At 37.3% G+C, this 27,438-nt stretch overlaps 1 protein-coding gene across 6 annotated transcripts in view; it reads left to right on the forward strand.

The window, feature by feature from the left end:
• Positions 1–27,438, forward strand: part of ATXN7L1 (ataxin 7 like 1) — a 241,256-nt gene that overhangs the window by 12,989 nt on the left and 200,829 nt on the right. The window contains exon 3 of one of the 6 annotated variants that reach the window (XM_074268383.1): positions 23,517–23,636. The exons of the other annotated variants lie outside the window; for them this stretch is intronic. The gene's annotated coding sequence lies outside the window, so the exon portion shown is untranslated. The remainder of the gene's footprint in view (positions 1–23,516; positions 23,637–27,438) is intronic. 6 annotated transcript variants of the gene reach the window in all.

Consider the following 27,438-nt stretch of genomic DNA (forward strand, 5'->3'; position numbering starts at 1 on the left):
TCATAGTTTCCTTTTTCCAGCTGTGTATGATAATGTAGACGTATAGTTTTAAGGTTGGAAGAAGTATTAGAGGACATATAGCTGAACCCCACCTTTCTCAACAAAGGTGAGGTCCAGAAAATTTAAGTTACTTTCAGTACTAAAGAACTGAAATTTCAACCCAGAGTCTCTCATTCAAGTCTAGTCTTCTGTCCACTAAATTGCCTCCTTTCTCTGCTTAAATATATTGCTGCTTTTTGTCAGGATGTCTAAGCTGAATTAAAGAATTCATCTCTCTTTTGTTTCCCCTCAGCCCCATACAAATGCATTTCCAGTCTCGACCTCCCTATTTCCTTTGCTGTTATTCCTGTTCACATTGGCACTCAAGTTAGAGATATAGTACATCCTGGAGGAAAAGAAGTCTTAGAGTATTCAAGTCTCAGCTCTCATATAAACTGTATGAACCTGAGTATATTACCTAATATCTCTGAGGCAGGGGTATTTGGTACTTCATATCTTCCAGGGTTATTTTTGTTGGGAAATAACTTTATGTAAGTATGGGAAGTATGATTATCTGAAACCTTAGAACCTTTACACATTTTCTTTATCCCCTTATCCAGTCATTCCCTGAGTCCTATTTCTTCTTTCTTTTAAATGATTTACTCCCTTCCTTCTTTCTCTTTCCATGGTATCCTCATAATTCAGATCCTTATCTTCTTACATTTGTATGATCTTCCAAACTGTGTTCCTTATCTCCCTTCTCTTCCTTTTACAACCAGCTGCATATACAACTTCAAGATTAATTTCCCTATCATGTCACTCTTCGATTCAAAAATCTTTAATGACACTCTGTTGATCAACAGTAATAGCTGCTTTTATGTATAATTAAACCTCACATGAGTGGTATAAGTGTTATTGTTCCCATTTGACAGATGAAGAAACTTGAGATTCAGTGGAATCACTGGCTAGTATCTCATGACTACAAGTACAATACCCTTTCCACTACTCTATATTGTCCCTAAAAACTAGTCTAAACTCCTCATCCTAGCTTCTTGTCCTTTTATAATAGACCCCCATCCATCTTTTCTTTCACAGTAAGGCAAGGTTATATGGTAAATACACAAGAATCTGAAATCAGAGGACCTGAAAAATTGCAGCTTCACAACAGGTGTTTGACTTTTTTTCAAATATCTTAATTTCTTTGGATTTATTTCTCCAAATGGAAAATGAGGAGAGTACACTCCATGATATATAAGGTCCCATCTAGCTCTATAACTACCATATTCCTCAGACTGGTAATATAACCAGACTGGTCTCACTGCTTCCTGAAAAAGCCATGCTTATATCTATCTCCAAGCTTTTGCTCATGCTGTTTCCCTTGGGTGGAATACCTTTTCTTATTCATCTACACCTGTCCAAATTCTATCTACCCTCAAGGTCTGAGATCAGATTCTGTATCTTCCAGAAAGCCTTCTTAACCACTCAATATGTATTAAACATTTACTGTATGCCAGCCATTATACCTGGAGTTGGCAATACAAAATCAAAATAAAATAATTCCTGTCCTGTTCCACCCTCTAGGTGGGAAAACATTATGCTTACATATAAATGAATACAAAATAATGTACAAAGCAAATATAAACCAATTTCTGAAGTTGTAGAGGAAGCAGTAATAATTGGGCTTTTTCTAAAAAAAAAAAAAAAAAAAAAAAAAGCCTTCTCTTTAAGGAGATACAAGCTGGGAAGTTTATTCCAGCCTCTACTCATTTCCCCAAAGTCATTTTACAGTTTATTTATGTCACTCACTTGGACACTCAATCATGTACTGTCTTGAACTCTATTTTACTTGTGTACATCTTGTCTCCTCAATTTGACCAGAAATCTTTAGTGGAGAGGACTGTACTTGAACCATGCATTCATCTCAGCAATGAACATAGGAACAGAATGCAACTAGTATTTAAAGTAGGATATACTTGTATTAACAGAAATACAACCTGGGGATTACTTATGGACTTCATTAACTTATCCTCCATATCTGAGATAACTGAAGTAACGGATACTGGCAGATATTCTAATGCTATTAAATAATCATCTCTATATATTACTTGCAACTAGGAGCAAATCAACATGACAGCTTGGGGCACAGCAGTTCTGCCATCATTGAAACATTAGTAATAATAATAACCATATTTATATAACATTTTACAAAGTACCTACTTCACAATAATTCTGTTTGCTAGGTAATTCAGTTTTTATTTTCCTCCATTTAACAGCTGAAGAAACAGAGATTAAGAGATTAAACAACTTCTGTGGACACACAGATAGTCTCAAATCCAGGGTTTTTACCACTATACCATCCTGCTTTGCCAACTCTTGTCTAGTACCTTATCTGTGAACATTGATATTTACATGGCATGTTCTAAGAAACTCTCTTTCTGTCTGGTGTCATGCACATAGAACTGCCAGTCCAATATTAAGAATACTGGAATTGAAAACTGTCCTTCTGAGATTACCTTCAATTTATCTTGTATATATCTTGTTTATTCATAGTTATTTGCATATTTTAATCCTCATTAGATGATGAGCTCCTTGAGGGCTGGATAATTTTTTGCTTTTTTTTTTTTTTTTTTTTTTTTTTTGCTGAGACTCTTGGGGTTAAGTGACTCATCCAGAGTCACACAACTAGGAAGTGTTAAGTGTCTGAGATCAGATTTGAATTCAGGTCTTCTGACTTCAGGGCTGGTGCTCTATCCACTGAGACATCTAGCTGCCCAATTTTTTGCTTTTCTTATATTTCTAGCACTTAGTTTAAGATCTGGCAAATAGTACATATTTAATTACTGCTTCTTGACTTAAGTTCTACTTCTAATACTTACTAACTGGATGACCATGAGCAAGTCACATAACTTGCATCTTATCCTAAAATAGATTTTAATAATCAGCAGACTGTTGTGACAATCAGAGGTCCTTTTGAAATGATGCAGAAAAATCATATGTAAGCAAACAGTGATTGTAGCTGTTGGTGCAAAATGCAATGAGACTTGAAACTATAGAATTAGAGAAGCTATTATTTTATTCAAAATTATCTCAGTAATCATAATAAATATTTCAGTTTCTCAAGTTATTTAATGATTGTTATTTAATGACATTCTTCCTACTGAGTCAAGAAATCTGTGTTCAAGAGTGTTACTGTAGCTGGATATTTTGTTACTCTTTAGGTAACCTGGCAATGAGCTTTTTGCTTCTTGGTGATACAGGGTAAATAAAATGAAATATAATAAAGGGATAAATGTAAAATCTTATTACTTGAGTTCAAAAAAATCAGGTTCACAAGTGCAAAATGGGGAAGATATGGCTAGATAGTGGTTCATCTGAAAACAATCTGGGTAGTAATGAACCACCAAAATGTGATGGGAACTGGAAAAGCTAAGGTATTCCTAACCCATATTGAGAGAAGCACAGTGTCCAGAACAAGAATATGAGAGTCCTGCTATGTCCTGTAACCTAGCCGTTATTCATAGACTGATGTGTTGGCTTCTAGCTTCCTCATTCCAGGAAGGGCATTAAGAGGCAGGAGCATATCTAAAGGAAGGCAGCCAGTTTGGTGAGAGGTCTGGAGCCCATGCCATTCATGGATTGATGGGAACTGGAAAAGCTAAGGTATTCCTAACCCATATTGAGAGAAGCACAGTGTCCAGAACAAGAATATGAGATCCCTGCTATGTCCTGTAACCTAGCCGTTATTCATAGACTGATGTGTTGGCTTCTGGCTTCCTCATTCCAGGAAGGGCATTAAGAGGCAGGAGCATATCTAAAGGAAGGCAGCCAGTTTGGTGAGAGGTCTGGAGCCCATGCCATTCATGGATTGACCAAAGAAACTGAGGAAGTTTAGTTGAGAGAAGACTCAGAAGGACCCAATGGCCATCTTCAAGTCTTTGAAAAGCTATCTTATGGACAAGAGATTACCTTGATCTGCAAGTCTCCAGATGTTAGAATCAAGAATACTGACTGAAAATTGTAAAGTCAAGATTTAGGCTTGAGCTAAGAAAAAACTTCCTCACTATGAGAATTGTTCAGAAATAGGATGTTAGTTTCTTCATCATGAGAGGATTCAAGACCTCTACTTCAAAGCAGAGGTTGTATGGGTTGTCAGAGATGTTGTAAACAGTATTCCAGTTCAGGTATGAGTTGGAATAGCTGTCCTCTGAAACTCCTTCCAACCCGGAGATTCTGTGATTCTGAGTAATACTATGTGACCCATCATCAGTCTTGAAACCTTTTCGATTTCATAGAACCTGCTATATAAGGAATATTCCTGATTTAGATTTTGGGAGCCTAAGCCCACATTGATACCACAGTTTTGGAGTGGCATTTGTTTTTCCCCTCTCAAACTGGACCTATTATTTCATTGGGATTCATGTGAGGAACTTCATTTTATCAACATAGATTATTGCTAGTTCTACATTTTGTACTTTTAGAGAATTGCCTGAAACGCTGAGAGGGCCATTGACTTGTCCAGAATCACACAGCCAGTATATGTCAAAGGCATTTGAACCTGTCTTCCTGACTTAGAGAACAGTTCCCTATTCTCTAAGTCATTCTGCCCCTCAACTTAGTGGAGGAATAATGATGATAATCTGAACATAGAGTCAACTTTAATTTTCTTTTAAAAATAGCATTTATATAGTGTTTTTAAGGTTTGTAAAGCAATTTACATAGATTATCACATTTGGTTCTTACAACAACTCTTGGAAATAGACGTTTTTATTGTAGTATTTTATCTTATAGTTGAGGAAACCGAAGTGCATAGAAAGTAAATGACTTGCCTACCATTACACAGCTGAGTTAGTGTTTGAAGCAGTATTTGAAATCAGATATTCCTTACTTCAGGTCTAGCTCCTTTATACACTGTGTCAAAGGCTAGCTGCCTTTGAAAAGCTTTCAAAGCACTTTTTTTTTTTACACCTTTCTGTGAGGTAAGTAAACAACTATTATTACACCCATTTTATACATGCTGAAACTGAGGCTTAGAGAAGTAAGGGAGTTTGTCCTTACACGGTACATGGCAAATGTCAGACACAGAGTTTGAAGCTCTGTCTCCCTAGTGTGAAATAGTGGAAGAGATCTGGATTAGAGAAAGGGAGACTCAAGTTCAAATGACCATTTTCCTTGTTCTGTGATTTTTAAGCAAGGCATTTCATCTCCCTGGTCCTATTTCTTTATCTGTAAAATGAAGGAGTTGGACTAGATGGCTTCTATAATCCCTTCCAGTTCTATGTCTGTGATCCTGAGACTTCTGCTTCCTTTCATATGCCTTATGATTTTCAGAACAACACTTGGCAATGTCTACATATTTGTTATTGTTTCTGTGTGCTGGGGAAGGCTGTCCTGTCTTTGCTCTCATTTGTTAGAACCTGCAGTCCACTCCATTTGTACCTCATATTTGTATTTATTTTAGGATACCTTGAGACCCTTGGCCAAGAGTGCCAAAAATAGTGAAACCATCATTAATAGAACAAAGCAGCAATGCTAGATTGGAGCAAAAAAGAAGATCTGCTCTGTTTGAAATTGTGGTCTTATTGGTCTTTGCCATCAGAAAGAAATGTTTTTGAGGTTTGTTTATTGTATAGTGGGTTTTTAGGGATTGGATTTTTTTAAAAAATGTTATTTGGGTGATGCTAGGTGTTTTTTTAAATGAGTTTTTTTTAGCCTTAATTTAAAAACTCAATATAGTATGCCACACACATTTGTTACCAAATTCTGTGAGCATCTGTCTTGAGTACATTTAGCTTCTGACAGATGCCCAGCAGCTTTCAGAACTTTCACAGATGTTCCACGTCCCCCAGAAAGGCAACTTCCTGTTCCTGGCAGTGAGCATGGAAGGGGGGGGCAATGCCACCAGTTGCATTTTACAGGGGTTTTTCTTTACATCATTTCCTGCCTGTTGCCTTTGGATAGATTACAGATGGTCAAAAGAGATTTCTTGGCACAATGAAAGAAACCATCTCCAGTATTTTGTGGGAGAAGATTTGTAATAGGACTGGTGGTTCATGACTATCAAGAATGAACACAGACAGCTCAGCTTTGCTAGAGGGGAATAGATGGACCAACCATATGGATAAAATTAACAGGTGCAGGGAGCTTAAGAACCTAGAGAAAGAAGAATGTTACTTTTACTTTTCTACCATATCTTTCATCCAGAGGTGTCTCATATTATACTAGGTGTTGAACAATGATATGAGGCTTTTTGGTACTGCCATAAAGATTTAGACACTAGTGGAATTTTGGAATGAGGTGATGCCCATAGTAAGTCAGTTCATCTAGTATCTTTTTGAAGTCAGAGGAGGAAAGGTATTGTTTTCCCATTATTCATTTGCTTAACAAGAGGCACAGAGAGAAGGAAGCCATTTGTCAGAGGTTATATTTAAAAGAAACAGATTCTGAAAAGAAAGCCCAAGTTGGTATTTATATTCCATGCCCCTGACCAACAGGCGATCTCGACTTTCATCCCACCCAGTCTGTGACTTAGAAGAAGACTGGCGATTTGAGACATGAAACAGCCCAGAGAAGAGAGTGAGAAGAGACTTGCAGAGAACTTGTTATTGGTATAGGTAGTTGCAGTACAGTTGGATTTGACTTTTAGGAGAGTTAGCAGTGAGTTAAAGGGCCAGGAGAAAGGGATGAGAATGCAAAGGCAGCAAAGTAGGTCTATAAAGTGAGGGAGATAGAGAAGAAAGAAGAAGATACCAGGGCCTATGAGCTGTGAAGAAGACATATAGGTAGAAATAGCAAAGAAAAGAGAAGCAATGCTGCTAAGGGCTAAGAAAAGGAAGAAGTTGGGATTTCAAGCAGCCACCAGAACAACCAATGTAAAAACTTAAAGTTGAGTTGAGAGAAAAGGATGAGATGTGAAGATATCTGGAGAAAGTTTCCTGGATTATAATATTCTAAAATAACCATAATAGAGTAAGAAATTATATTCTAAGAAATCTATGAGATAAATAATTTGCTGCTTTATCAAGGTAAGCAGATGAAATATGAGAAAGACTTGCCTACTCAGAAATTTCTGAAACAGTAGAAAATAAGGATTTAGAAAACATGAAATATTAAGAGCAGAATAAACCAAAGTGAGGTTTAAAGTTTGATGATAAATTATCTGAGAGAGAAATAAATATCAGAAATAGAGAATATTGAATTACAAGCTTCTTTAGGGAAGAGATTAGGTCTTCTATTTATTTTGATATTATATCATACCCTCTTTTTCCATCCTACTCCAAAATCACTGTGACCCCAGCTCTAACACCAATACCTTTTTCATTTGATAATTGCTGTTAGGTAGATGTGGGCCTGTTAAGCAAGACTCAGAGTCAGGAAAGTACAAGATTTAAAATAAAATGTACTAGTGTGGAAATAGCTACTGGCTCTGGACTGAGAAGATCTCAGTTCAAATCCTACATCTTAGTTTTACAACTTGTGTGATTTTGCACAAGTCATTTTAACTTATCTGTTCTCCAGTTCCTTCATTTGTAAAATGAAGGGAGTAGACCAATAGATGGCCTCTGAGTTGCCTTTGAGCTCTAGATCTTTGATCCAAGGATGGAATTTTACAAAGGCATCTGGGAAACGAGAATAACAAAATCCTTAGGACTGTGTGCTCCCTAAAATAGAGTTGTGAAACCCAAAATCTTTGTCTTAGAACTATTTCCATTAGATTGGTTTTCTTTTCCTTTGTTTTGTGGGGAGGGAAGGAACATAAGAATATTGCATTACATTCAATATTTGAGGAATATGCTAGAGTGCTAGATTTGGAATCAAGAAGACCAGCTTTTTCTTTTAATTTTAATTTTAATAACATATTATTTTTTCATTTACATGTAGAGATGGTTTTCAACTTTCATTTTTTGGTAAGATTTTTGAATTCCATATTTTTTCCCTCCCTCCCTTACTTTCCCCCTTCTCACGATATCAAGTAATTCTAATATAGGAGATATATATATACCCAATCATTTTAAACATATTTCTATATTAATCATGTTGTAAAAGAAAAATCAGAACAAAAAGGAGAAACCACAAGAAAGGAAAAGCAAAAAAAAGTGAAAGTAATATGCTTCAATCTGCATTCAATCTCCATAGTTTTCTCTCTGGAATCAGATGGCATTCCATTCAGGGTTTATTGGAATTCCCTTGGATCGATGAATTGCTAAGTCTATCATCACACAATCTTGTTGTGTACAAATTCATTGTGCAATGTTTTCCTGGTTATGCTCAATTCATTCATCATCAGTTTCCAGGGTTTTCTGAAATCATTCTGTTCATCATTTCTTATAGAACATTATATAATCATATACCATAACTTATTTAGCTATTCCCCAATTGATAGTCATCCACTCATTTTCTAATTCTTTGCCACCACAAAGAGAGCTGTTATAAACATTTTTGCACATGTGAGTCCTTTCTCCTCTTTTATGATATCTTCAGAATACAGACCCTGCTGGTTCAAAAGATATACACAGTTTGATAGTCTTTTAGGTACAATTCCAAACTACTCTCTAAGATGGCTAGATCAATTCACAACTCCACCAACAATACATTAATTATTGAAGACTGGCTTTTAAAATCAGCCTCATTTACTAAATATATGACCCCAGGCAAATTGTTTAACCCTTTGTCTTCCTCAGTTTCTTCATCTGTAAAATGAAGATGATAATAGCACTTATCTCTCAGGGTAAAAAATAAAGTAAGATCATATTTGTAAAGTGCTTTGTAAGTCCTAAAGGTTTATTATTATCATTATTATTACACTAATATTAATAACATTACTATCATCATGATGCTTCTATGGCCTAGGGCCTTCCTTTATCATCCATTATAGCCCAAAAGTTAGAATAACAAGTTGAGGGAAACCACAGGGACTTGATAGCTTAGAAGAAAAAAAAAAAAAAAAAAAAGGCAGTCTTTTTTAAGGAGTTCATAGTTTTAAGGATGGGAAGATAGAGAAGCTTAATTTCACAGTGGATCCAGTTCTTAAAAAATAAAATGAAACATCAAAATTACTGCTATCATATCAGAACAGGAAAATTTTTTTTTTCCCAACCCTAGTCTTGTGATACCCTTGTTTGCCTCCAGTTTTCACAAGGGATGTTAATTTTAGTGTACTCAAATTTAAAAAGTCAATGCAGACCAGACAGCCCTTTTAGCAGGGAGAGGTGCCATGAAATCAAGCAGAGGGCCATAAAGTGACTCTGGAGTGTCACAACAGCAAAAAGGTTAGAAATCAGGACTATAGATATGTAGGGAGAAAGTCTAATAGGAGAGTAAACTTCCCCTGGCTCCTTCAGTGTTGATTACAGCAGACCTAAAAGTAAAGCAAAAATACTGTTATCCCTGACCTGAAAATCCCAAACATAGACAAAGACAGACAAACAGAGAGAGCAAGGAAAGAAGGGGGAGAAGAGACACACACAGATATCTCTCTTCAGTGAATTCTAGTCGGGTTTATCCATCCCGTCTCTCAGAAGGGATGTCCAGTGGCAGATTTGTGCTCTCAGCACAAATTGATTGTGCTTATTAGAAGTGAAACTGGGGAGAAGGAAAGACTCATTTCTATCTGATTCACAGAAGAGCATAATACCTGTTGTGCCATATCAGCCACCAACCTTCCCTTCATGTAGAGGGTTTTGCACATAAATACTATGTAGGGGTTAACCTAGTGAAGTCCTTCTGCACTTAAAAAAAAAAGACCCTTGACATCAGGCTACTAAAAATTAGCACAGATTGAATTGACTCTGAGGCCATAATCTCCCTGGATTGTAAAATTGCCTTAATTCCCTTCTTGCTCCTCTAGGTGCTGAGTACTAGCCCTAGGGCTGAGTATATCAGTGGAATTTACTCTTTCCTACTCTTTTACACCACCCTACTCTACACAAAGATGATTGTCTGATGGTCTTTCCCTTATCATCACCACGCCACCTTTCCTTAATTAAGAATTCCAAAATCCCCTAATCTGACCATAATCTCTTTACTTCCTGCCTCTCACTTTGTTTTCCTTTCCCCAACCTCACCCTTTGTTTATCGCATGACCTTCCATCCCTTGACCTCTCAGTTCTCTCCCAGACCATCACCTTGCACTTGCTATTCTCTTTCTTCTTTTCTGTTTTGACTTGGTGAATTAGTTCAACTCTATTCTCTTCTTTTTGAGTTCCTAGCCCTTTATCATATTGCCTATTGCCGTCTACCAAGAAGGCTCACCCTTGGATGATCCCTACCATCCACTATCTTTGCACCTACACATGTGCTGCTCAATGAACTTGTAGAAAATCTTTCAACAATTTGGATTGCGTCCACTACAGATTTATATAATTGGACCCTCACTGCTACTAGGCAGTCCTTTTATACTTCACTTATAAACTCACTATCCTATTACATAGAGACTCTTCCATACCTTTTCATCTTCCTAAACCTCCCATGGCACTCCTTCCCTAGTCTCGGCAGAGAACCTCACCTTATATTGTAGAGGAAAAAAGTGAAGACATTTACTGTGAGCTTCTACTTTTCCCTTCTATCTACTATTGCAGTCTCTTCCTTCACCCTGTTTTACATGAGTTCACTCCTTTTCAAGTAATACTCTTCTTTCTGCATAAACAATTCCTCTCCCTTCTTTCATTTATCTTCAATCTCTCCCTGTATGACTCCTTCTCTAATGCCCACATTCTGTCTCCCCCCACCCCCATACTCAAAAAAACTCTTCACTTGATGCTTTTATTCTAGCTCACTTTTGTCCTGTATTCTGCCCTGTGTGGCTAAACTCCTTGAGAAAGATTGCTATAATTGGTACCTCCACTTTTTCTTGCCTTACAATCTGATTTCCAACTTCATTATTCCAAGGAAACTATTCTCTCCAAGGTTACCAATGATCTCTTAATTGCCAAATTCAGTGACTTTCATTCTTCTTGACCTCTCTGCAGCCTTTAAGAGTGTCAATCACCCTCTTCTCCTTGATAGTTCTTTGTAGGTTTTCAAAACTCTACTTTCTCTTGGTTTTCTAGCTCATGCCCTCTAACTATAGATGCTCCACAGCTTCGTTTTCTGGGTCCCCTTTACTAATCTTTCTATACTATTTCACTTGGAGAACTCCCATGGATTTAATTTTCCACTTTATGCTGATGAATCTCAAGTTTACTAATCTTATCCCAGTCTCTCAACTGACTTCTAGTCTCACATCTTCAACTGCCTTAACAGACATCTCTAACTAGATATATAGTTTTGCTTTGTTGTTCTGTTGTTTTACAATCACATCTGACCCTTTGTGACTTATTTGGGATTTTCTTAGCAAAGATACTGTAGTGGTTTGCCATTTTTTCTCAGTTCATTTTTACAGATGAGGAACTGAAGCACACAGGGTTAAATGATTGCCCAGATGAGGAACTGAAGCACACAGGGTTAAATGATTGCCCAGGGTCTGAGGCTAGATTTAAACTTAGGAAAATGAATCTTTCTGACTTTAAGCTCAGCACTCTACCACTGCACCATCTATCTGCCTTTAGGACATGACCCAAGTCTTCATGGCAGCCTCCAGCCACAACACAACTCTGATGATTTCAGGTTCTACACTATTCCAGAAAAAGTTATTGCCAAATTGGGATATCAGGGAAGGCTTTTTAAAGTAAGTAGCATTTGCATTAGGCTTCAAAGACTAATAGAGAAAATGCAAAGGGGGGAAGAGGGGAGGCATTTTAGGCAAATATAATAGTGTGGCTAAGTTGTAGAAAGCCACTGGTTTCGAGCCCTGGAGTAATATGACCCAGATCTAGGTATAATGAAAATAAATTTAACGGAGCCATGAAGGGTGAATTGGAGGGAAGAGAAAATGAAAGCAGAAAGATCTCTGAGGAGATGATTGCAAAGTTCAGGAGGGTGGTAAAGATGGACTGAATGTACAGGGTGAAGGCAATGGTAACTTGATAACTTGATAAATGCCTGGAAATGAGACCTAAGAGGAAAAGTAAACACATATGTGTCAAAAATGGGAGGTTCCGTGAATGGTGCTCCCATGACAAAGATAGTGAAGTCAATTGGAGGGGTAGGAAAGATTAGTTCGCTTTGGTAAGTCCCTATGGGACATGTATGCAGATATATTGTATAGGCAACTGAAGAAGTGGATAAGTAAGGACTGTAACTAGAAATCTGGGAGTCATTTGCAAGGTGATAGTTGATGGTATCTGAGTGACTGAAATTACCAAGAGAGAAAGTGTAATGCAGAGAGTGCAGAACAGGACCTGGCAAAATACTTTCACCTTCAAGAGTTAGAAAAAGATGTAGTAAAGAAAAAAGAAGCAACAGTTAGATTGGTGGAAAACCAGGAGAATATGGTAGCTCTGAAACCAAAGGGACAGAATATATCCATAAGGAGTTCAGTATTATTACAAGCTTCAGAGTTGCCAGAGGAGTGATTGGTTTTGGTGATGAGTTCATTGGTAACCTTGAAAGAATAGTTTCAAGAGAGTGAGGGGAAGAGCAGAGAGATTATGAGACATAAAAGAGATAGGTATTGTACACAAGTTTTTCAAGAAGTTTTGGTAGTCAACGTAGGGAAAAAGATGGGATGGTGGCTGAATGCTCTGTAAGAAGGCCCTAGAAAGTTTTTTTAGGCTGGGGTGGGGAGGACAATTTGAAATGTTTTGTGACTTGAAAGATGACACAATAAGTACCTCAGTAGAGAGTAAGAAACTGAAGATACATAATTACAACTTAATCTTAAATCACTGAATGGATGTGACTTCAGTTAAACTGAGACCTGTTGAAGACCTTTGTTTAAAAAGCTCAAGGTCTTCAATTTCATCCAGGGCCATTTCCAATCATCTTGATCACTATCTTGTCAGTGGACCCAGATGGCTCTGGAGGAGAAATTGAGGCAGGTGATCTTGCACAGTCTTCCCTCATTTAAATCCAATTCAGTTGATGTCATGACATCACCTCCTCGATGCTATGGTCTCCTTCAAGAATGAAAGACAAACAACAACAATGAAGTAACAAACTTTGTTTTTCTTTCTTTCTCAAGACGGTTAGGAAGAAGGGAAGTGGGTTGGGAAGAAGGTGGATCTGTGTTTGAAAATAAAATTCAATTTAATTTGAAAAAAAAAAAAAAGATGCCTGGAAAAATAGGTCTGATTATTGAATAAAGATTTTGTAAACGGCAGCAGGGCAAATGAATCAAGGTTATATATAAAAAGGTTAGCTTTAGCAAGCCGTCAGGGGGAAGGAAGAGAAAATGAGTGTGATGATGAATAATTTTGAGGAGAGAAATTGAGGGATCTCTTGACAGATGGCCTCAGAAAAACAGAAAGCTAAATCTTTTACCCTAAATGGGGGTGGAGAAAAACTGAGGGCTTGAGGAGAAAAGAAAAGCTTTGCGAAGTCACTGTAGGAGAATGACATGCAGTCAATAAAAGTGAAATGGAAGTATTACTGAGTAGTATCAGGGGCCTGGCTGAGGTTAAAATGGTATCTTGGCACCTTTTTTCTTCCAAAGCCCTCTACATGTATTATATCTTAGATTAATAGGATTTAGCCTTGGGAAGGAGTTTATAGATCACATAATCTGACTTTACAGCTAAAGAAGCTAAAGCCCAGCGATTCAGCATCATGCACAAGATTTATAGTCAAAGGATCTGGTTTCAAATCCTGACCCTGACACTCCTTGTTTGTTCTTGAGAGAATCACTAAGCCTTTTTATGGCTCAGTTTCCACATCTGTAAAATGAAAAGTTGTTCTAGAAAACTTTCAATGTCCCTTCTAGTGCTCAGCCTATTGGGGGGTGTGTGTGAAATGACTTATCCAAGATCACCCAAGCATTAAAGCTAGGTCTTCCAGGCTTCAGGTCCAGAACTGATTCCTGTTTTTCCTTCCCTTCCTCTCTTCCTTCCTTCTTTCTATATTTTGTCCAATGAATTGGCTAATCATTTTACATATGAAAGAACAGAGGCACAGAAAGGTAATTTGGTCAGGGTCACAATTAGGGATGGAAATGTAGTTAGAACTATTATAGACTCTCAGGAAAAAAATTACTTGGGAGAAGTTTTCTAATGAGATTTCTGAGTGAGAAGTAATCAGAACATTTGCCAGTTCTAACCTCATTAAAACGAAAAATCGAAGTCAGAAGATCTAAAGTTTAGCAATTTAGAAACAATGTTGTGTATGAGAAAGAGGATTGGGCTGGCAATCAGAAGATCTGTGTTCTAGCCCTGCTCTTCCACTAGTATCAGTGTACTTTAAGCCTCAGTTTTCTCATCTGTAAAATGAGGTATTCATACTAAAAATCAAAGCCAAATGAAATTTTCTTATTCTACGTCAAGAGAATAATTCATAAAATGTTGTTCAGTAAAAAGTAAACCTTAATTTCAGGAAACTTTAAAATATGTTGTTGTGAATAGAGAGGTGGCCTCAGATTTGGGTTGATTCCCATGGGTTTCAGGATTGCCTCTTGTACATAACTGATTCACTCTGGACAGATCACCTTAAATTTTCAGGGCCTCACACAGTTCTCTTATACATTGCACATTTCCTAATCTGCTTTGGGAAAGGGAATCCTTACCCCAATACAATCACTTATAAATCCCACCCATCCACCCAATGAGATGACTAAACTAGCTGGTTTCTGAGGCCCCTTCTATCTCTAAATTCTATTATTTTTTAACCCATGGTACTGTGTGACAATAAGTACTGAGGGCTGTTACGTGGAGGAGTAGATAGAGTACTGAGCATGGAGTCATAAACACCAGAATTCAAATTTGACTTCAGACATTAACTATATAACCCTGGGAAAGTCATTTATCTTCTGCCTGCAAAAAACTGGAGAAGACTCCAGTATCTTTGCCAAGAAAAACCTACAGCCAGTTGGTCCACGGGGGTCATCAAGAATTGGACACAACTGAATGACAACTGAACAACAAAAATTTGAAAATGAAAACCATGGAATCCCCACACATTTGATCTAGAAATTTCAATTTCTCTATCCTACTCCTTGGCCAAAATGCTTCACAAACGAATTTCTTTTAGTTCTTCTTTCTCCTTTCTTTCGCATCTTAAATGTAATGATTATTGACATGATTTGTAGACTCACAAGCTAGATCCTCATAGTTGAGGGTACCTAATGAAAATAATACCTGAAAAGTTAATTGGCAAAATTTAAACCTTAATTCCAGGAAATAAACATTGTGCCATCCATGCTAAGTGATCAGTTTCTATCCTTGAAATTTAAATTCAAAGATGTGCATTTTATGTAAGGCTCCAAATGAGTTTTGGTTAGCAAAGATGAGAGCAAAAACCTCCCTTTGCTTTGAAGATAGCTCAAAGGACAACTAATTCAGTCTTTGCATTTTACAGATGAAGACTGGCATCTTGCTCTCCTCATTCAAAAATAAGAACTTCACTCATTTCTTTCCTATTCTTAACAAAAATTGATAATTACTTATGCAAGACAGGAAAGAAAAGATCCTGAAGAGTACTTTGAACTCTTTGGGAAATAGGTTAGGTAAATACTACCTAATCCTATTAAGGATACCATCACTTCTTTCTTCTGAGGGAGTCAAACAACTTTGTGTATATTGTTGCATGAATTCCTTAGATCCTCTCTGGAAGATGAATATGTCACAGCTGTACTATCCTGCAGGAGGTATGTGTGAAGAGACTTATGCTAAAACATTTAGTCAGTTAGGACCCATATTATGTGCCAGACCAGGAACTGAATTAGATTCTCTCCCTGTATCCCCTGCTCCTGTACTTTCATTTCTACAGATTCTAAGGTAGAATTACTGATGCATTACTGTCTATTCATCATTATGACTAGAGGAAAAGCTTACATAACTCTAGATGTCCACGTAGACCATCATATCTGTCCACTGGGCAAGCAACTTCAGGCACAGCACGCTTTATAACTCTGTCTTATCTATTTCCCAATCATATCCCAGAGGATTTTCTGGAGAGGAGAGACCAGCTTGGCTGGTCCAATTACCATCATTACTACACCCTCCTCCCCCCCATTAAATTCTGCCTCAGGCATATAACCTTATATATAGCTCCTGGTTTGTTGAGGAAGCAAGGTGGGCCCCTATGAAAGAGACAAGCCTCAAATGAATGGAAAGAACCAATGATGCCAGGAAATCTTACTAAATACTACATTATGATATTCCCCTGAATTCCAGGGCAGGGAATGAGAAGAGAAAATTCCGAGTTCAGTCTTTGATCTAAAAGCCAACTCTCAATTATCCTACTCTACTTTGCACAGAGATGGCCCCGATGGTTGAAATCCACAAATAACACTAAGTTCCCATTTTTTGACTGTTAGTTTCAATTTATCCATTGCCAAATCTTTTTTGTTTTTGTTTTTGTTTTTGTTTTAACCAGAACTGCCTGAATATTCAATTGAGTTTACTTTCTGAACCTTCTAAGGCTCATCTCTAGTCTAAGCACGCATACTATAGAAGAAAAGATCATAGATCTTGATTGCTAAAGGATTTCAGAGAACATTTATTCTAGTTTTATAGTTGAAAAACTTGAAGGAATTTAAGTGACTTGCCCAAAGTCACACAGGTAATTTGTCAGAGACAAGATTTGAACCCAGGATCGTTAACTCCAGAAGCACTTGGAGGAAATGGGGGGGGGGGGGAAGGAAGGGAAGAGAGAGGGAAGGAGGGAGAGAATGTTTTTGTGTGTGTGTGTGTGTGTGTGTGTGTGTGTGTGTGTGTGTGTGTGTGTTAGAGAGAGCCTTTTTCCATTGTACCATACTGCCTTCCTAATCAACACTTGGACCATATTTCAACCATGCGTTTCTCATTTGTATCAATGCATATGAGACAGTGACTCAAAAAAATTAGTGTCCTTCACTTATTTGTTACATACATAGCCTCAACTGATTCATGGCTGCTATTTGCAGGGCTTATCTGATATTCTGCTTTATTACCTTCATAGGCTACATGAGATATTTGCCTTCTATTAATTCCTAGCTCTGATTTTTGCATGCTGGCATGGTTTGTCTGCTGTTCCTATATCACTGTGTTGCATGATATTTACCACTGTGCATTTTCAGTAATGTTTCCCTCCTAAGCTTGTGTTCAGTTTTACCAGTTGAATATCTTCAAGTCTGGGGCTTGAAAATAGAAGCAGCAGAAAGAAAACTTAAAAGATTGGCTGTGGTGTAGTAGTCTGTGATGAGTATTGGGGAATGGATATTGGATTGCCATGAAGATGACTAAGACTTCATGCAAACCTAACTCTGCCCATTGATGTGACCATTTTGCTTGCTGCTTAAATTAGATTGTACAATGGGGTTCCTACAGCAAGTGTTTATTGCCTAAAATATTTGTATATACAACTGAGAGAGCCCACTGCATCTAGCTACCCAGCAGCATGATTCCTAATTACTTCCTGTTAATCCAGACTCTCTCCCATTAAGGGAAAGGGTGTTGAGACATTTCTTCCAGTTAACCTGGGACTCATATATTTATATCACCTTTATAAGGTCTGTATAACTGACATAGTTTAGTGGTGTTCACTAACAATGACAGCTTATATTTTGACAACTGAACTTCTTCCTTCTCAAAGACAGAGCAAGAGACTTTATTTAAATTAGAGATTTATGATATTGAGAGGTTGAATTCCAAGAAAAACATCAGCCCCACCTGATAACCTTCATCGAAGGGTGCTATCTTTCCTTTTGTTCTTATTCTAGGTGATAGCAAAATACATAAAGTGTCCAGAGCTCAATAAATCATGGGGTTCTATTCAGAGGTTCTAGAAAATTAGTAGAAGGCATTGTAAATGCGTCCTGGAAAGTCTTAGGGAAGGATTCAGATATTTCTATGACTACATGTGGCCACTCCAGAAAGAATCTGCAGTTCATGGAACTCTCCTGATAAAAACTGGAAAAGTGACCACTCATATGTGGGCAGTTTGTTGTTTCACATTTATGGAACTCACTGATAAATACACACTTGAAGTGGATAGTCTTGCAGTGCTAGACTTTTCTTTACTGACATCCAAATTTTATTTTGAAGTTTCTCCCCATGGGGCACATAGTGAAAGTGAAAGGGGCATAGAGAGCCCATTCCTCTAGCATCTGGTGAGAAAAGAAAGGAAAGGTTTTGGGACACAAGGGAATATAAGATGCAGAATAACTGGAAGGATTTGGAAAGCAAAAGAGTGGCTAGATATATGTGTTTTGGAGTAGATGGTAAATCTTGGAAATCAACAATGATCCCCAATGGAAAACAGTTGCTAAACTTTGAAGAGCTATATAAATTGAAGTTATTATTACCCAGGTCAGGGGGATCCAGTGTGGAGTCAGAGGCATTTTATCCCCAAGAGCAGATCCATATCAGAGCCACATTCAGATTCCCAAAAAGCTCTAATACTTATATCTGTAAATTTCTCCATATATTTATGGATTACCCATGGACAGATAAGCATATAACCATCAGACTGTCTCTTAACTAAAAATCCATCTTCCTTTATAGTTAGTATTGTTAGGTTCAATATTGGAATCCCCTCTTCCTGTGTTCACATAGTAGATATGCTCACTTCACATTCCACCTAAGCTGGATGGAATCAAATCTCTTGCTTAAAGTACTGTCAGCCAGCTTAGTTAGCAGTGTTGGTGAATGTAAGAACTGCTGGTAGGAAAGCAGAAGCAGAGGGTGGGAAAAGGGAAAAGAATCTGCCTTATTTATCTTCCTCTGCTACAATTGCTTAACAGCTGGTATTCAAACCTCCCCTGTATGGACCAGCAAAAATCAAGACCAAATGCTTGAAATAACTGTATTCCATGCTACTCAGGTGCTGTTTTCTTTTTATTTGTACTGGCTCCAAAAAGAAAAGCTGCCAGCATTCACACCAATGTGTTTGACAAATTGGCAGCCAGGCCTCTTGAAGAGTGTTCTAGACTGAAGCATGGAAGTCCCTGTGTTAGGTCTGGAGGGCTTGGGCAAGGGAAAGATGCCAAACCATTAGCTTGTCTTCCAGTTTTGAGTCTTATTTTAGTACACAGAGTCTATAAGCCCCTTTTCAGTCTTGAAGCAGCTCCCTAAAAAAAAAAAAATCATGATTTGGCCTTTATAAAAATGAAACACCAGGTTTTACCTCTTAGAACACCCACAGCTGAATGTCAGATTCGGTTTACTTGTGTGCTTGTCTGCTGTTTCCTGGGTAAGGCCATAAGTTGTAGGCAGTGTTGCCCCATTCCAGATGTCAGGGGATGTAAAAAGTTTTCAGCTCTTTTGGCTAGAGTGAGATACGGTGATACACTGAAAAGAACGCTGATTTCCAGAGGACCCTGTTTCAGATCCTGCCTCTCATTCGCTTTTTTGACTTTGGGCCTAATCATATAACTTCCCTGGACCTCATTTTTCTCATCTCTAAAATGATGAAATTGAATTAAGTAACCTCTGAGGTCTCTGTATTAGCTCTAAATTTGTGAAGAAATATCTCCTTTTTTAAGGGATTATACTTCATAAAGGTTGTTTCCATTGCCTATTTTTGTGAAGAATTAGGTTTCTTGAGAGTCTTTCTGATATGGGGAAGAAATCCAGCATCCAGCAGATTTCCAAGAGCCATGTCACAAATGCTTCAGATAATGGGAAGCTGACTGTCACTTCTAGAGACTATACTGGGGCCAGTTTAACATGATTAGGAATTGTGGTTCCCTCTCTGATTGTCTAGGGCATTTACTTTGTTGATGGATGCCTAAAGCTTAGAAGAATGGATGAATTAAGACAAAATGCATTCCTTCTTCTCATTGTTAATCCCTATAGGCATATTATTGAACCAGGTCCCAAGGTTAGCTCCATTATTTGGCATAAAACTTTCATTCCAGATAGGAATTTCACATGTTCTAACAAACAACTGGTAACTATGTAAGTGATTGTGAAAATGAGTGAAGTCATTGGAGGTGTGGCAGCTCCCCAGGAAAAAGTGCCCCAAAGTGTGTGAGATTCTGACAAAACCCAGAAACTTTCAAGTTAAATGAGAAAAATACTTTTTTTTAAAAAAAGAGCAAATCATCTTTTCTCTATAGAGAGGTTTCTCTAACATCCAAATAATAAGCCTTGTGCAAATTTCTTTGAAAAGTAGCAAGTGGTAAAATGTACAGCACAACTTCAGCAACATTCTTACCACCAGCCTACTGATATTTCTACCAAATATCTCCCCCCATTCCTCCAAAAAAAGATCATTGGTACAGGACTTGGACTGAAGATATGTGTCATTTTCTTGCCTGGTTCTCAAAGAGAAGGATTGTGTTAGAAAACTAAGTCATTATTGGTCTCCAGGGTAGCATATTGAGCTTTATCGTTCCTATAGCCAATGTGAGTTATTGATTTGCAAATGTACAGAATTTTTCTCTAACTCTCTTGAAGTGTGGTGGAGGGAGACTAATTTTCTAGGAGAAAAATGGGATTCATTTCTTGTAAAACATTTCCTGGGTGGCTGACTGTGCTCCTGCTTTTAAGATTTCAAACCATAGCAATAGAACATACTCTCCCACAGTTGTATGAAGCTATGTGTGGTATTCATGAAAGACTGAGGCAAAACTGAGTTAGGCAAGATCTTCAGAAGAACCAGCTAGTCCTTCTCAAGGGCTATACTGTGGAGCAGGGTCCTGAGGGCCCCAACTGGGTCAGAAGTGAGACATTTTAGAGTCCCCTCTGTTTGTCCATCTTCTAGCTCCAGCATTCATGTGGACAAAAAAGGGGTGAGAAGGGCCCTTAAGACTCTCTCTTTATAGATGCCATTACCTCACCTTTCTGCACTACAGCCACATTCAGTTATTTCTTAGCCCATATAGTTAGAACTTACAGAGAACTTATCATTTGCCCATGCTGAGACTCAGAGAAATGAAATAATTCATGCAAGTTCATATCAGGTAGCAGCAAGGTCTGGATTTGAACCCAGATCCTCTAACTCCAAATCTGCTTCTCTTTGTATTAGCAAGATGTTTACTTATCAATTATGGCAATGATTGACCTATTCTAGTGGGCCTTTTCCCCCTTTCTTTTTTTTTGTATCCCATCTTCATGATTCCCTATTGTAGTCTGAGTCATATCATAAGCAAGCAGTATCTTCACAAACCACGGTGGGAAACCGAAGGATTTGTTTATTGTCTAAAATCCAAATCAGATCAACAGATATTTATCGAGGGCCTACTCCATTGGAAAACCCATGTGAAGAATGCAAAAAAAAAAGTATAAGACAGTCCCTACCAAAGGGATATCTTGTTGGCTATCCTTTTACCTGATTAACTACTCTATTTTTCATATTGGACTTAAATTTTATTTTTTTTCCTTTGTAAAATAAATCAAAATATTCATTTTTAAAATTAAAATATTATTATTATTATTATTTGCTACTAGTGCTTCTACATTTTGATGCTCATGTGCTACCATCTCATCATCTTCCCTTTAAGTGTTACTTAATTTTAATATTTAACAGCTTCAGGTTGCTTCTTAAGTAATTTCTTTCAGTAGTTGATTCATTTTGACTACTTTGTTAGCCAAATCCAGCTTTAGAATCTTTATTGTTCTTAAATTTTTAAAGCTTGATAGTATGTTCTGCTCAATTCAGCACTGTTTCATCAATGGTGATAGAAAGAGAAATTCTTTACTCCAGCTGTTATTGTCATCTGCTTGCTAGTAAGAAGGTTACTTTCCTGATTGAGAGCTACTGAAATCTTGTGCCCTGCAGCCTCTCCTTTCTACCATTTTTTGATCAGGATCAGGAAATTCTTTGCTAAAGATAATATCACTGCAATACAAAATACTCCCCTTGATAATTCATCAAATATTTATTAAACACCTACTATGTGCAAGCATTCTACAAATTAAGAATCATTCAGTGTACAAATGGCCCTTAGATAAAAATACCCCACCCACCCACATACTTACACCTCTAATCTAATCCAATTCTACTAACTCCAAGGATTTTTCTAATCTAGGAGCTAAATTGTCCTTTGGGGATCAGTGAAGGAAACTATCTGATCCTATTTTCCTTTCTTCCATTTACCTCAGGGATTCTTATATACCAAGCTCTTTCCACTATTCACAACTAAGTGCCTCAAAAGAGCTTTTTTCACATATCCGTATGTGAAAAAAAAAAATCTGCTTATTTCCTTTGGGAAAATTTCTTATTCTTTGCCTCTTTCAAATTTGTTTTGAGAAAAAGAAGGCATTGTTCAGGTTTCTTCTCAAGAATGATTTTTAAAGAAAAGTGCTCCAAAAGAATCCATGTCATCAACCTTTAAAGCCCCTTTAGTTGTCCTGAAAATCTCATAAGATTCTCCACAAATAACCCATTCAGTGTTTTTCATGGTACACATGTAGCATTTCAGTTTCTTTATGGGTTCAGTGGGCTGTTGTGGACTAACCTGGGAACCAAACCACCATTTAAAACATTGTTTTTATAGAAAGATGTGTTCTGAGTTGCAAACAACAGATTTATAAATAAACCTTGAGAATATAACTGGATTGTAAGTCAGGGATTGACTATGGATAACTTCAAACTACTGAAATAAATATAAACTAAATTACTATGCTGAATTGTACCTAGTCACCAGAGAGAGTTGGTTTTACCATAGGGGTCTGGTTTATAACACCTTAGACTCACTTTGACACCAAAAAAGAATCAAATTCAAGATTCCTTTGAATGCAATGCAGAATAACTTGGATACTTTTTGTTGTCATATCAATACTCATTTCTAAGTTCCTCTCTTCTCACATCAAACCCTTTGTACCTTTATTATCTTTCAGATTCACCTAGCAGATTACATGTTGAATTGTCATTCCTAGACATATTCATTTTCCTTTTTTGCAGTTTGAATTTCATTTTGCTCTTTTCTGTGCCCATTTGGAATTTATGTCAAACTCATCTTTTACAGACGAAGGGTCTATTGGGACCTAAATCCATTACCTCTCCTCTATTGCTTTCATCATCAATTTTTTTTTCCTTGCAGAGCCATAATATTTTAAACCTTAGCAGTCATCCAGTCTCTCCTCATTCAGAAAGATTAAATGCTTTGCCTATGGTCATATAGCAAGTTAGAAACAAGACTAAGACTAGAACCCAGATCTCTTAACTCCTTATCATAGTGTTCTTACCATACCATACCATACTGCCTAAATTCTATTCAGTTTTCCTTGTCTTTAGTTTGAAGTCAACCTTTGTTGATCACTGTACATGATTTCATTGTGCTTCATTTTATAGACTTTCCCATTTCATATTTCTTGAGTCAGTTCTATTGATGATTGGATTTAATTGACATTAACTTTCATAATCCTTCTTTTGGTCACTTTAACTTGTAGAAAGGTTGATACTTTGCCTAGTTAGATGTGTTTCTTCAGTTTTCAATGACTTCTCTTTTGAAAATGACTGTGAGCATAGAAGCTAATCTGATATTATAATGTCCAAACCCAGGATTGTGATGAAGTCAAGTTTTACTGCAAGGCATCACCACAATTCAGGGCTTGAACATCATTTGGCATTTGGGCTTTTTTTAGCCCTAGAGGAGCTTGGAAGCAGGACCAAGTTGGACCGGGCGAGGAGGCAGTGGAGCAGGGCCTGATAAGTGAGGCTGACTTCTGCTATCACCTCAGCATTCAAGAGGAAGCCAGTTGAAGGTGAGCCACAATGTATGTAAGTATTTGTTGGGGTGGGGGTCTGGGGAATGTTTATGGGAAGGGAGTTAAGGGATGGGATATAAGGGAAACAGAAGAGATTTCAGTAGTAAAGACCAGTGCTATGTGGCAATGATAGATCTAGACTGGCTGGTGGAAAGGATGGGTTGTGTAAAAACTTATATATATACATGTGTTTCAACTGCTTCTTCACCTAAAAAGACATTATATCTTCAGATCTTCATTATTTCCATATCATCCAGATCTCAGTTCCATAGCTCTAAACTATTGGTTTGGTTTTTTTGGTTTTTTCTTTTTTTCTTTTTTTCTTTTTTTTAAAGGATCCTTATAGCTATCAGCCTTTATGTCACATTTCTCATCTCCTCCTTGTCACTGATAAATTTGCAAGTCTTTTCACAGCAAAGGGGGGAAAGTACTAGTTCTCTCTCTAACCTGAAGTCATGCCAGGATGCCTTTCCCAGACCCTTATCTCTTTTCCCAAAGGAAAAAAAAAAAAAATCAGATCTTGGCTCTTTGAGAACTTACCTGATTTAGATATTGTGTATTTGTCAGAACTTTTTATGTTTTTCATATTTTCTTGTTTAAAAAAAAAAAAAACTTCACTGCAATTTTTTGTCTGTGTGCTTCTTGATGTGTGTTTTGGTTTGGGTTTTGGGTTTTATTTTGTTTTTTGCCAGGGGAATAAGGGTTGAGAGTGCTGATGGAGGGAAGCAAACTTCCTTCTTTTACTTTTCCCAAACTAGCTTTCAAAGAATGAAGATATTTGCTCATTTTCATCTTTCATTTTCAGGTTGTGACTTTCTGTGTTTCATTCTTTAAAAAAGACTCTCATAAAGATTGTTGCCTTGCTTCTTCTTGTTATCATTTTTTACACTACCCTTCAGAATTGTAATCTTATGTGTAATTTAATGCAGATTTGCAGATAGCTACTTGCTCACATGTCTGAGACAGGCTCTTTTATCAATATTATCCATAAACATTTGTTAAATGACAAAAAAAATTTTTTTTTTTAAATTTTGATTATAGCCTTTAAGGAACTCATAGTCCAACTGCGATGTGATTAAATATGAAGCATGATTATCAGTAGTGTGATTTAAAAAAAAAACTACATCCCAGAATTTATACATCTAAATGAGTAATCCCCTTGGCATATATAACAGAATAGTTATTGCATCATTGCTGAACCCAAGTTTTTAATTTCTTTGGAAACCCTTTCAGAGCCAGCAGTACATTCCTTTGAATATTCTTAGTGATGACACATATTGGTCCTTTAAGGGTAGATTTGACTTTTGGAAACAGACAAGAATTATTTGGAGCCAAAGTGGATGAAAAGAAATCAATGTAGGAAGTGATCATTTATATGGGGCAGGTAAATACTTAAGTTTAAAAAAAAAAAAGTGATTGAAACAATCACACACAATGAGCTGATGTAGGTTGGCACCTAAGTTGAGGTAAATTAAAGAAAACTTTTAAGAAGTGGATTTTGAACCGTGAGCAGTACACTAAAAAAGACACAAAATAGTAGGGAAGGTATGACTTCTCAAATAAAGAATCAGATGTAGGAGGCAGTAAAATTTTCCTGATTAGAGTTCTATGGAGAGGCAAGTCTTAGGTAAAGCCTTGAAAGCTCATTGACAAAATTTCTTCTATGTTCAAGTCCAGGAATCAGAGGCAGCAAGAAGGGAGATAAGGGAAAGACCACCAGCTTCTTGATCCCCTACTCATAAGCAGAACTAAGGAAAATAACAATGGATAATGCTCTACATTTGTGTGATGTCTCTAATGCAGTGGTTCATAGACTCAGAGGTCATTTAGTCTTCATTTTTATAGATAAAGAATTGAGATTCAGGAGTCATTTGATTTCTTTAAGACAAGGGTTCTCAAACTACTGCCCTCAGGCCAGATTCTGTGGGCTGAGGAATACTGGGTTATGACAAATGGGCTGAGGGGGGGAGACAGAGTGTGAGTGTTTGTTTTTACTGTAGTCTGGCCCTCCAACAGTCTGAGGGACAGTGAACTGGCCACCTATTTAAAAATTTTGAGGACCACTTCTTTAAGATCTTACACCTAGCAAATAGGAGAATCAATTCTTGAACTTAGGTGCCCTCTTTTCAATTCATTACACTGTGACAGAAGTAGTGAAAAGAAATTAATAGCCTTCAAGAACATGATTAAAGAAGAATGATATTCCCCCTTGTGGCAGCTTTGTTTCCAAACCTTACCTTGACCCATTGGGTGACTGAAAACTAGGGGTGTGGTCTACTCACAATATAATAGATGTGCTGCTTTAGTTTAGTGGTCAGACTGACAAGAATCCATGAACTGAACCTGTTCTCCACTGATTAAACAAGTCATTATTCCATCTTCTCCTCTTCCCAAATAAGTAGGGCAAAAATTATGAAGGCCATGTTCTGTTCTTTCTAAGATAGGCTTTCACTACCTCTTTGTTCCTGGTGGTATAAATCACAGGATCCTGTTCTTTGGGTTTTGATGATTGGCTGTTGGGAGATGTCTTGAATTTTTCTCTGACTACTCATTGACCTTTCTTGAAGTTTTCCAAGCCATTTGAACTCCTTAGGGAAGCCATATGATAGAGTGGAAAAGGAAGGGAAAGGGAGGAACCCATATCATTTGGCATCAGAGAATTTCAACTCTTTCACTAATGAGCTTTGTGACTTTGGACAAGTCTTTTAACTCCTCAGAACCTGATTTTTTTTTTTTTATCTGTAAAAAAAAGACTGTAAAACATGTATTTTTAACCTTATTAGGTTGCTCTGAGGAAAGAATTTTGTAAACTACATAGTGTTATCTGAAGGTGAGTTATAATTATCATGAGGAAAAACCATAAAACTAGCCCAAGTGAGATTTATCTCTTTGCTAGAACTGCTTTTATTTTCCTCACAAGGGAGTATGGGACAGGTACAGCTTTTTTATTCCTTTAGTGGCTTTAATTCTGTTCTATCCCCACCTAGAGAAGGTACAAATGGAGCTCCGTTCCCATCCTTTTCTATCTTCCCTCTCTCATTCCCTTTTCCTTCTTCTCATCAAAGCACAGGCTTGACTAGGAGATGATCAAAAATAGGAAGTGGTAGAGGCAGAGGAGAGAAACATAAGAGGTCTCTTTGGTCCCCATCTACAGTGCTGGAGGAGATATGACTGAAACAGAACAGTGTGAATGCTTCCCTTTTTTCCCCCTGCCAGCTTTGTCAGTGCCTTGGTGTTTTGGCTTATTTTGTCTTTTGAGTTCCTTTAGTCACTCAGCATGGATAGAGTTTAGTATGTTTTGTACTCATTGTGTCATGTCCTGCCCTTTCAGTACCACAGTCCTTTGTGTGGGTTGAAATCTCAAGAAATTCTTGCATTTCTGTCCAATAGTAGATCATAGATCTTGGGCTTAGGCATCTTCTTTACCATTATTATAGGCACAACTTCATTATTAGTAAAGATTCCTTACTCTTGTCATGTGTTTGAACAGTGAAGACAGAAACCTCATTCATGGATGATGCTCGCACCCTTACAGTATGTCCCCACTAAGAAAGATATACCTAATGAATGTGGGGAGGAGGGAGAGCAGTAGGAGTAATTCTGGTTCTGGGCATTTAGCTTCTTTGTTCTTCTAGCATCTGCTCATTTATTTAATATTCAGTCATCCTAGAGGGATAGATGGATGGCTGTCTCATAATTTAAGTGTGGACCTAAGTGAAAAATATAGGATTTTAATAGGGATATACAAAGTTCTAGGCTTAAATTTCAAAAGCAACTGCTCAAATTTGAGGATAGATGG

Source organism: Sminthopsis crassicaudata, chromosome 5 (assembly GCF_048593235.1).
Source record: "Sminthopsis crassicaudata isolate SCR6 chromosome 5, ASM4859323v1, whole genome shotgun sequence".
Classification (NCBI taxonomy): Eukaryota; Metazoa; Chordata; class Mammalia; order Dasyuromorphia; family Dasyuridae; genus Sminthopsis; species Sminthopsis crassicaudata.